Source organism: Meleagris gallopavo, chromosome Z, assembly GCF_905368555.1.
Source record: "Meleagris gallopavo chromosome Z, MGAL_WU_HG_1.1, whole genome shotgun sequence".
Classification (NCBI taxonomy): domain Eukaryota; kingdom Metazoa; phylum Chordata; class Aves; order Galliformes; family Phasianidae; genus Meleagris; species Meleagris gallopavo.
Window position 1 is genome coordinate 67,876,305 of NC_139435.1, and position 9,132 is coordinate 67,885,436.

The 9,132-nt window shown below is 37.0% G+C and overlaps 1 protein-coding gene across 1 annotated transcript in view; it reads right to left on the reverse strand.

Annotated features, from left to right (window-relative positions):
• The window catches only part of LOC104915314 (E3 ubiquitin-protein ligase Topors-like), a 28,280-nt gene extending 24,991 nt beyond the window's left edge, over positions 1–3,289 (reverse strand). Inside the window, exon 1 of the mRNA XM_010726155.3 lies at positions 3,189–3,289. The gene's annotated coding sequence lies outside the window, so the exon portion shown is untranslated. The remainder of the gene's footprint in view (positions 1–3,188) is intronic.
• Positions 3,290–9,132: the final 5,843 nt, after the last annotated feature.

The following is a 9,132-nucleotide window of genomic DNA, read 5'->3' on the forward strand; positions in this document are numbered from 1 at the left end:
GAAGTTCCCAATGTCTCATCACTGAGTTTTTAGAACTAAATAAATATGTACTAGTTTGAAGTACAGCTTCAAATGGTTCAAGGAAGCTGAGAAGCAGTCATGGATGCAGGAAAAATAGCTGAAACCAGATACTCTGTGCCATCTGTGCTCGTATTCAGGCACAAGACCTCTGTCTCCATCCTGATTATCAGTATCCTCGTTGAATTCTTGGCACAAAAACTTAGTTTTATTAACAATTTCCACATGCAAGACTCATTAAAAATCACATTAATAATGGTGTCAACTTCCAACTCCTTTTCTAGGAGTAATCTCTAAGCTGCATATGCAAGCAGGCAAAAAGTAAATTTAAAGATTTAAAAACTACAATAAAAAAATCTAAAGAGCTGAATCCAATCTAAAGCTGAGGAAGTTGTGCTTTGGGAAGAAATCACTGAGACGCAGGCTCCCAGATGGTGCAAAATAGCAGCTGATGAGGTTAGTATTTTAAAGGAAAGGGAGATTCCTTTGGCAAAAAGAAACTGGGAATCAATAGCAGAATTACCAAATGATTGAATTTATCTGTCTTCAGATCACAATTATAGCAGCAAGGCAGAAAGTGTGTATCGTTGTTTCTATGCTATGCACTGAAACGCTAAAGCAGCAGTGGAGAATGATGAAGAACAGAATGTTGTCAGCAAGTAACTAAAACAACAGATGATGAATTTCACCAGACTCTAATGGGAGCTCAGAAATAGACTAGATCTGTTACCACTCACAGCAACCATGGAAACTCCGCTTGCCATAAGGAAATAATAATAATAACATAAATTTAAAACGAAAAAAGGAAGCAAGCTAGCTTTGTAACACATAGCAATTCAAACAGCAAATGTAATCAGAGGAAGAGAAAAAAAAAAGTGAACTCTTTTCTCCATACAGACCAAGCAGGAGCAAAAGTAAGAGAAATTAATGCTCTGCACTGCCTACAGCAGACACCTGGAGTGAGACACCCGATACAGGATGAGATACTCCAAGGTCAGTGCACAACAATGCAAAACTGAGCACGACTACAGACATCTGACGGCAAAAATGTTGGTGCCTTATGAGGGATCAGTACCTTGCATTTTAGGAATCTAGACTTCAGTTTTAGGTTCACTGTATCCACTACAGAGCATTCGAGAACAACTTCTACTTTCTTACATCTAGATGCTCCCCCTACTTCAACATAAGAGCAACTGAGAGCAAGTGAAGAGGAACCCACTGTCTCACCAAGCAAAGTCTAACTGTGTTGTGAATCAAAGTTACAATCAATTTATACTATGGTAGAAGAACAGATCAGGAATCAACACTTACTTATCAGTAGAATAAGCAATGTAACTATAGAGAAAGTGAGACATGGCGAGTATTACTCATGCACAACACGTGCCTATTCATCACAATCATTTGGGAATACACTTCACAGAATAAAAAGCTGTACAGTCTCTATGAAGGTTTTCTTGCAAGAATACATGAAGGAAAAGACACTTGCTGCTGTGTGATATCTTCCATATGTAATTTCTCAGCCAGAAGAATGCATGTATTTATCATTGTATTTATGGAAATTAAATAAGAAATGTGCAGTATATGTGTGGATTCAGTTTTCATGTCCATAAATATCTTTCCTTTTTTTCTTCTAAAATACTTTAGACCAATTTCTTTAATTTTAGAGGCTTGTGGAAACATTAAAAAAGGCTGACTATGGTACAGGGAAATATGAAGATTATGAAGAATCACCAAAACTAAATTCCAACAGTGCACACATAATATTTTTGCAGGTTTTTTTTTTTTTTCCTCCTATGGCTGCAGTAGTTGCAGTAGTGATGGCAAAAGCAAAGTCTCAAAATAGCATGTCTGCAAAAGTGTACCTCAGTTGCTCTATACAGGCTGTAATAGAGCACAAATGTCTAAGGATTAGAGCCCAGTCTGATAGATGAAAGCTTAATAATGTCACGGGACATCTCAGAGGGAGAATGGTTAGGTAACACAAAACATTTTTTCACTAAAATAAATAGCTTTGTTTAGTCAGCAACAACCAAAATTACATTATGTAGCTTGCTGTCACCAACATTTTTCAGTGTTCAGATAAAGAATAAAGGTTAAATTCCTTATATTTTTTCTTGCAGTTTTGTTGCCAAATGTAAAATATTTAATCATTAAGCCTGTCATTATTCTCCTGCTGTTCTGCTCTTATTAATTCTTATAATATTAAACAGCAATTCGTTTTATCCTTCAATATCACAAGTCCAGCTGAATGAGATAAGTGCCCGATAAAAGATCTCCAAGAACAGTTATAAATGATTCTCTTTACAAGAATAATAAAGCAACTATGTAGAGCTGAGTAAATCCTCCATAAGTTATACGTAACTAATTTTGTTAGAAAACCTCAGCAAATTGCAGTCAATAATCTTCACTGTTAACCTGCTGTTCTCCAAACTTCTGAGCAGAAACTTCACTCTGAAATGCAAATGTTTCATTACTTTTTAATGGTGAGATTTATTTTTACTAAATTCTGTCATTTGTCTCAATTATTTTCCTGCATTTTTTATAGTTAAAGTAATTGTCATTTCAGAAGATTTATTTACCTTTATTTCTGCTCTGCATTTCACTCTTTGCAAAAACAAACTTCAGTGGAACTGATGTTCCTTTGTTTTAAGTTTTGCCCTGTAAGTCAGCAGACTCCTTCTCTAGAGGGATCTGCTACAGGGACATTGTTTAGTGACCAGTCACAGCCATTTCATCCTGGGACATATGGTTTAACCCAGCAGGTAGCTGAACACCACACAGTCACTTGTTCACTCCTGTCCTTTCCAGTGGGATGAGAGAGAGAATCAATAGGAAAAAAAAATAAAAAAATAAAAAAAGTAGAACTTGTGGAATAAAACTATTTACAGAGACAGAGAAAAGGAAAAGGACAATAGTTCTGACAAAAGGAAAAAGGATAGTAGCTATGACAATATATATATGTATATATGAATGTTTATAAAAAGTGATGCACAAGCAATTGCTCACCACCCCACAACTGATGCCCAGCTCACCCCCAGAACAGCAGAAGAGAGAACTCCCATTGCCTGCAAAACTTTCTTTCCACAGGGTGCCATATGATATGAAATATTCCTCTGGCCTGTTTAAGACAGCTGTCCTGATCCCATCCCTCCCAGCTCCTTCAGTCTTACCTTGTTGGTAGGGCAGCAGGATAATGTGAGAAAACCGAGTTGTGCTTGGCTCTTTATAGCACTGTTCAGCAACAAATAGAAACATCTTAGTATTATCAACATTGCTTTTCTTACCAAAACCAAAACATGGCACTGTGAAGAAAAGCTATCTTGTTCCAGCTGATTTTAGACAGGACAAATAGGCCAAACTTGAGGACTGAAGGTGAGGAAGGAAGCTGGTTCTAAGCTGGATCTATGGTACATTATTGAAATAACTGCATAAGTGAAAGGTAATGAATCATGTTATTTTGATGTAAATAACAGATGGCAGAGAATGAGAAGTATTGGCAAAAGAATTTAGACATTTTATGACTATGAGATCTAAGTGTGATATACATGCTGTCTTGCAGGGAAAAAAACAAGTGACATGTCCTTGGTCTCTGAACAGCAACAGTCTATGCATTTGTTTCTTATGCTGTGCTGAAAATAGTGTTCAAGTTTGCCTCCTTAAAATATCTAAGGAATGTGATACAAAAGTTCAGAAAAAAAAATTATTAAATCGTTTGTTTCCCTTTCCCTAGGCCATCACGAAACTGAAATTATTTGAAGCAATATAATTTATTTCTTCCTTTATATTTGCTCTAAATAGAAAAAATATTGCAGCATTATTTACTGAATTGTTTTCTAACATTGATTAGTTCATCATCAGGCAGATACTGTCATGGCCTATGTCTGAGATTTAATTCTTAATGATTTGAACATTATATCTGGTACACTAGCACTTTACATCCTAAACCTAGAGTCTGAGATCAGTGAACTGTGAAGTTTTCGTTCATCTATCCATCACCTTCCTGTCCATGACTGAGTGAGTTTGTTTACAACTCACTAGCATCAGTAGTAGAAGAGCTCTTTATACCATGAGATCACTCAAATGCTCCTAGGTCAATTTAGGAGACTGTGACTCATTTGAAAGCCACTGGTTCTTTCAGACAAGTGCAAGGAAACTTATCCAGTAGCCTTTTCCACCTGATCTTGCCAACGAGAAGAAGGACCTTGTAGTTTTTATAACACAAAATTATCAAATTGTTCTCATCCAATTATCTTTACTGAATGCTCAAACACCACAGGAACCAAGACAGAAAGGCAGACTCAGGCAGTTGGGTACTGTTAGAAGGAAAACATGGGAGACAGGTGGGCTATGTCCCACCAAGGCCCCAGTCATATGTTAATTCTATTCTGTTACCAGCTGCAGCTGTTGCTGTGGTCGCAAATGCCAACCAACCAAAAAGGACAAAGAATTTGTAGAAAGTGTGTGGAATATAAAGCCTTTGGCACTTCATGAATCAGCTATCTCTGTCTCCAAGGGAACATTATTACAGTGTAACAGTCAGTGCCTGATTTGGTTTAGCCTCTCAGTGAGCAACTGAAGTACGTTGGAAATTAAATAAAAGCAATCATTAATGGAGAAAAGCATCATATTGAGTTTTTTGTTTTTTAATTTAAATACTAAGTCCATGAGAAATCTGTAGTAGAGTAATGATTTGACACAGTTTGGCATATGCCTAATTTATGTATTAGAAGGGAACAATTACTGCCCCATTTGATATAAACATGCACTGGATATGAAAAGAACACATCCATTTCACATCAATCAAAATTTATCTTCCACCTTATAAACGTGATCTTCAGCACAGCAGTCAGTTACCATGGGGATGGTTGATATAGAAATGAAACTATATGCAAAAACGAGTTAGTGGTCCATGTCCATTTACGGTAGAAAGATGTCCTGCTCAGATATAGCTGTGTTTGGCACTTGTTGCCAGTTTCACTGGGTAATAACAAGAGCTGGCAGGGTGAGCAATTTCACCACTCCCAACAGTGATCCCTTCAAAAGAATACTTGTTCCATACAGATGTCCTGTTCTGCTTAAGTAGGAGGCTTCAGCTTCAAATTATGTCAGTTCAGCATTGTCCCCAGTAGCACATATACACATATACAGCGGGGGGGCTGTATCATCCTTGATTTCAAGAAGTTGAACTTCTGCTATCAGTTACAGGCAGTCAAGTCCAACAGGAAGGTCCCCAGATAGGCGCTGAGGAGGCCACAGATCCCTCATAGCTCCTTAGCAATAGAGCACTCTGATAACCTTAGCTCCTTGGAACCCCTTCCTCTAGACCTAAGCAGAATTACTGTGTGTGAGAAAGTGATTAAGAGGATCTTTTTTAAAAATAAATTCTGGAATTTCTGGATTCCTGAACTGGTGGCTCTTTTAAGCAGTCTTACTTCCACAAGGCAGTTTCCCAACTCCAGCTCTTACATCTTTCTTGAACTGTGCACTCTGAAAACAGATAGGAAGTAAATTCAATCCTGTTATAATAGTGAAAGAAACTGCACTAATCTCACACAAGAACATCTGAGAAGACTGTCATTATCCCTATAATTGTATGATGCTGTATGGATAGCAGAACTTTGTGCTCTTTGCCCTCTCATCTCTTCTCATTTAATGCAACAACCACCATAAACACAAAAAATATTTTATGATGGTTTCTGGTATATAACATTTAATATCCCATAAACATGTAATCACAAAAGAGTTTATAGAGCAATGTATTATGTTCTTGAAGTGCAGTGATTTACAAGTATATGTGCCAGTCCTTCTGGGAAGGACTCTCGTGAATTCTTGTATTACCAGTATTTAAAGGCGGTGATTTACTGAGTGCAGTTGTATTTGTCAGGACAATGAGCCCAAGCTCCATTCCTTTGTTGAGATGTCTCATGGGACCTTTCAAATACTGTCCATGAAAATATCAACAGGAAAGAAAGAAGAAGATTATATATATCTGTCTTTAAGGTTCTTCCTCTCAGGTATTCAGTTGTTTCCAGAAAAGACAAGAAAAAAAAACTCATATAGTGGATACTTGCAAACGAATGGCAAAATAAGGGAATTAATACGTCACAAGAGGAAAAAAAATGTTATGTTTTTCTAGCTTATAAATATCCCTAGATGTCACTGAAACAATGCTTTGTAGAATGTGTTCTCCATTAGTTTTCCAGTCAGGCAATACTACATAGAAGATTAATTTTTTTCCAACCTAATGGATGAATCAGACAAAGAATGACACGTTATGGAACATTATGCCTCAGTTTCTAGCATACTGTCTAGTGAGCTGCAGATTTCAACTTCAGGCTGTGATTTTTGCAACTAGTGTTTACCTTTGCAGAGATAAACAACATTAACAAACATTAGAAATATGAATTTTGCACTACAAAAGAGGCACTCTACAGATAGTCCCATTCATCTCCATTTCCTGTAAATACTCTTCTCCAGACTAATTCTTCTTCCCCAGTGTCAGCTTATGAGATGTTGACTGCTTGTAGAGGGACAAAAAGATGTGTGGATGTGAGTTATTTAAAGATTTTCAAATAAGCTGAGAAGGTCTTCTGCATTAGATTGTAGGTCTCAAGTCTTAGACTTGAGTTGCTAAGCTGCCTTCGTAGATATAACATTACAACTATTATTTAAAGTCACTGAAATTCAACAGTAACTGGCTATGTAAATTAATAGAGGAAAATTAACTTTGGTTTCATATTTAGACAAAAATAGAGCTGAAAGGTGGAAAAGGGGCCCCATAAGAAACAGTAAAAGGCAAAAAGAAGGTTTTGCAGTAACTGATAATAGGGGGGGGATAGAGGGGGATAGTTTATAGAAGCAGGAATGTAGAGCTTGTTAGAGAAAGGGGGATAGCAAACACAGAGTCCGGGATAATGAGGGGAATGAAGGCCATGCTGATAAGGTTTGAGACATCTTACAGGGAGGTGATTAGATGTCCTCAGAGTGAGACAAAACTAGTTTGGGGCATGCCCCCCTTCTCTGTCGGGAGTTATGGCGAGGAAGGTCAGAAGCCTGCATGAAAAAGACAACAAATTCTTCAACCCACGACCCACTATGCACACGCAACAGGGGAGGGTCTGCATGGTTTGGGGTATAATAAATATGTATCAGAATTCCGGGAAACTATTGATTATGTTTTAGTTCACCTTATATCTGTAGCACGATTTTTCCAGATGATGTGCAAGCTTGCAGGAGTTATCCCCCTTGCACCAGGGGAATTGCACAATTGCCAATAAAACATACCTTCTCTATATCGTTACAAGCTATAGGGCTTGATTTTCTGCACATCAGAACTACAAAAAGATCCCTCAGTTGTAGGAAACAAATGAAAAGTACTAGATATAAGAAGGCTCAGCGACTCAGAGGAATCTCTGTATTCCCAGTTCATAGCCATATTTTGTGCTGATGAACAGCCAACATGGAGAAGATGTGAAATTGAGAAATGATAGATTCAACCTTTTGCAATAATGACTTCAAGTGATAAGAACACTCTTCTTCTATGATTATTTCCAAAGGCAACGAACAGGTTCAAAGCCTTACATTACTGAACCTTAATTAGGAGACAAGTTTGCATGCATTTTAAATGTTAATCACTGTTCAGCAAGCTGGTGAACTTTAACGGATTGCAGCCTGCTCACCACTGGAATAGTCTGTAGCTCTCACTGCCTAATGGTGATGATGCCAGAAGCTGTGTGGAAGGTATGTGGTGGAGAGCATATCATCCTTTTCAGAAATGCACAAGCATTACAGTGGTAAAGGTATTAAGAAGAATTTAAGTGATTTGAAAATAACTTACTTCTGAACTGAAATGGCAAGTTGCAGCAGATAAACTGCAGAAATTATTATGTTATGCTTACAGTGTGTAGCAATGAGCAGCAATACCAGTGGTGCAACTCAAACTCTGGAGTAAAAGCTCGAGAAATTCAGTGTCACAATAAAAATTTATGGGCAGCTTCAGTTGCTCTTACCTCTTTTTATTTTAAAATTAAGTAAAATAGCATTTAAAATAATGCATTTCTACGTTTTGATACAGCCAGGCTGACGAGGAAGGACAAACACTTGAAAAGTGAAGTTACACGAGGTGCTTGAAGATAGAAATTATTTCCTTGAATGTTTAATCATGCATTCTAAAACCATTTCCTCTGGTGACCTAATCACATAAATCATAGCAAAAGGTTAAAGATGAAGTTCAATTGCACCAAATTATGTGTGATGGTTTCTCTGAAAAGAGATTACTTTCTATTAAGGAGTGACTCATTCCAAATAATCATGTTCTTTGTACAGCCCCTGGGCAGGTGGTCAGTACGTTCTCACACAATTGCACGGATGGACTGTCTGCCTCCTCAAAACTCTGCTGCACGGGAAAATAACAACCAACTTGTGGGCAGCGTTCACATCTGAGATAAACTTTCTAATTTCAAATTTCCTCCCATTAAATGAATAGTATTTTATTGGGTCAGGTAATGGTGCACACATTTAAAAATACATACTCTTTACATGTATTCTGTGAAGTCCATGTGCTTTAATTTATATTTTTAAAAAACAGGGACAATTTAAAATGTGAATGAGGTGTTTGAAATAATACTTTTTTTATAGAAAACTTCACTGAAATGCCACACCATAAATTACTATGTGAAAAGATCTAGGACAATCTTTCTGAAAAATCAGTAACAGATTGTTGCAATACATAGGGAAAGAAATACTCCCAGAACAATAGATTTTTCAGGCCAAATTTAGCTGGAATTTTCACCATCCAAACAACCCAAAGGAACTCCACTGCATGTGAAAATCAAGCCAACACATTGGCAGGTAACCAGGTCTCTGCTGGTAGCCTCCTAATTACAAGTAGTTTCAGTAGAAGACTGTAATTATTAACAGTTAATTAGGACTTTATAATGTAGCTTTGATAGCACTACTTGAACTTAATTAAGAAAAATGTAATAGGCTTGTTCCCATAGTAAAGACAGTAAATACACCATTACAGAGGAAACCATATTAAGAAATAAACTAAATATCATTCAGATAGCAAAATTAATACCAAAGGTAACAAAGGTCAAAACAAATTAATAATAT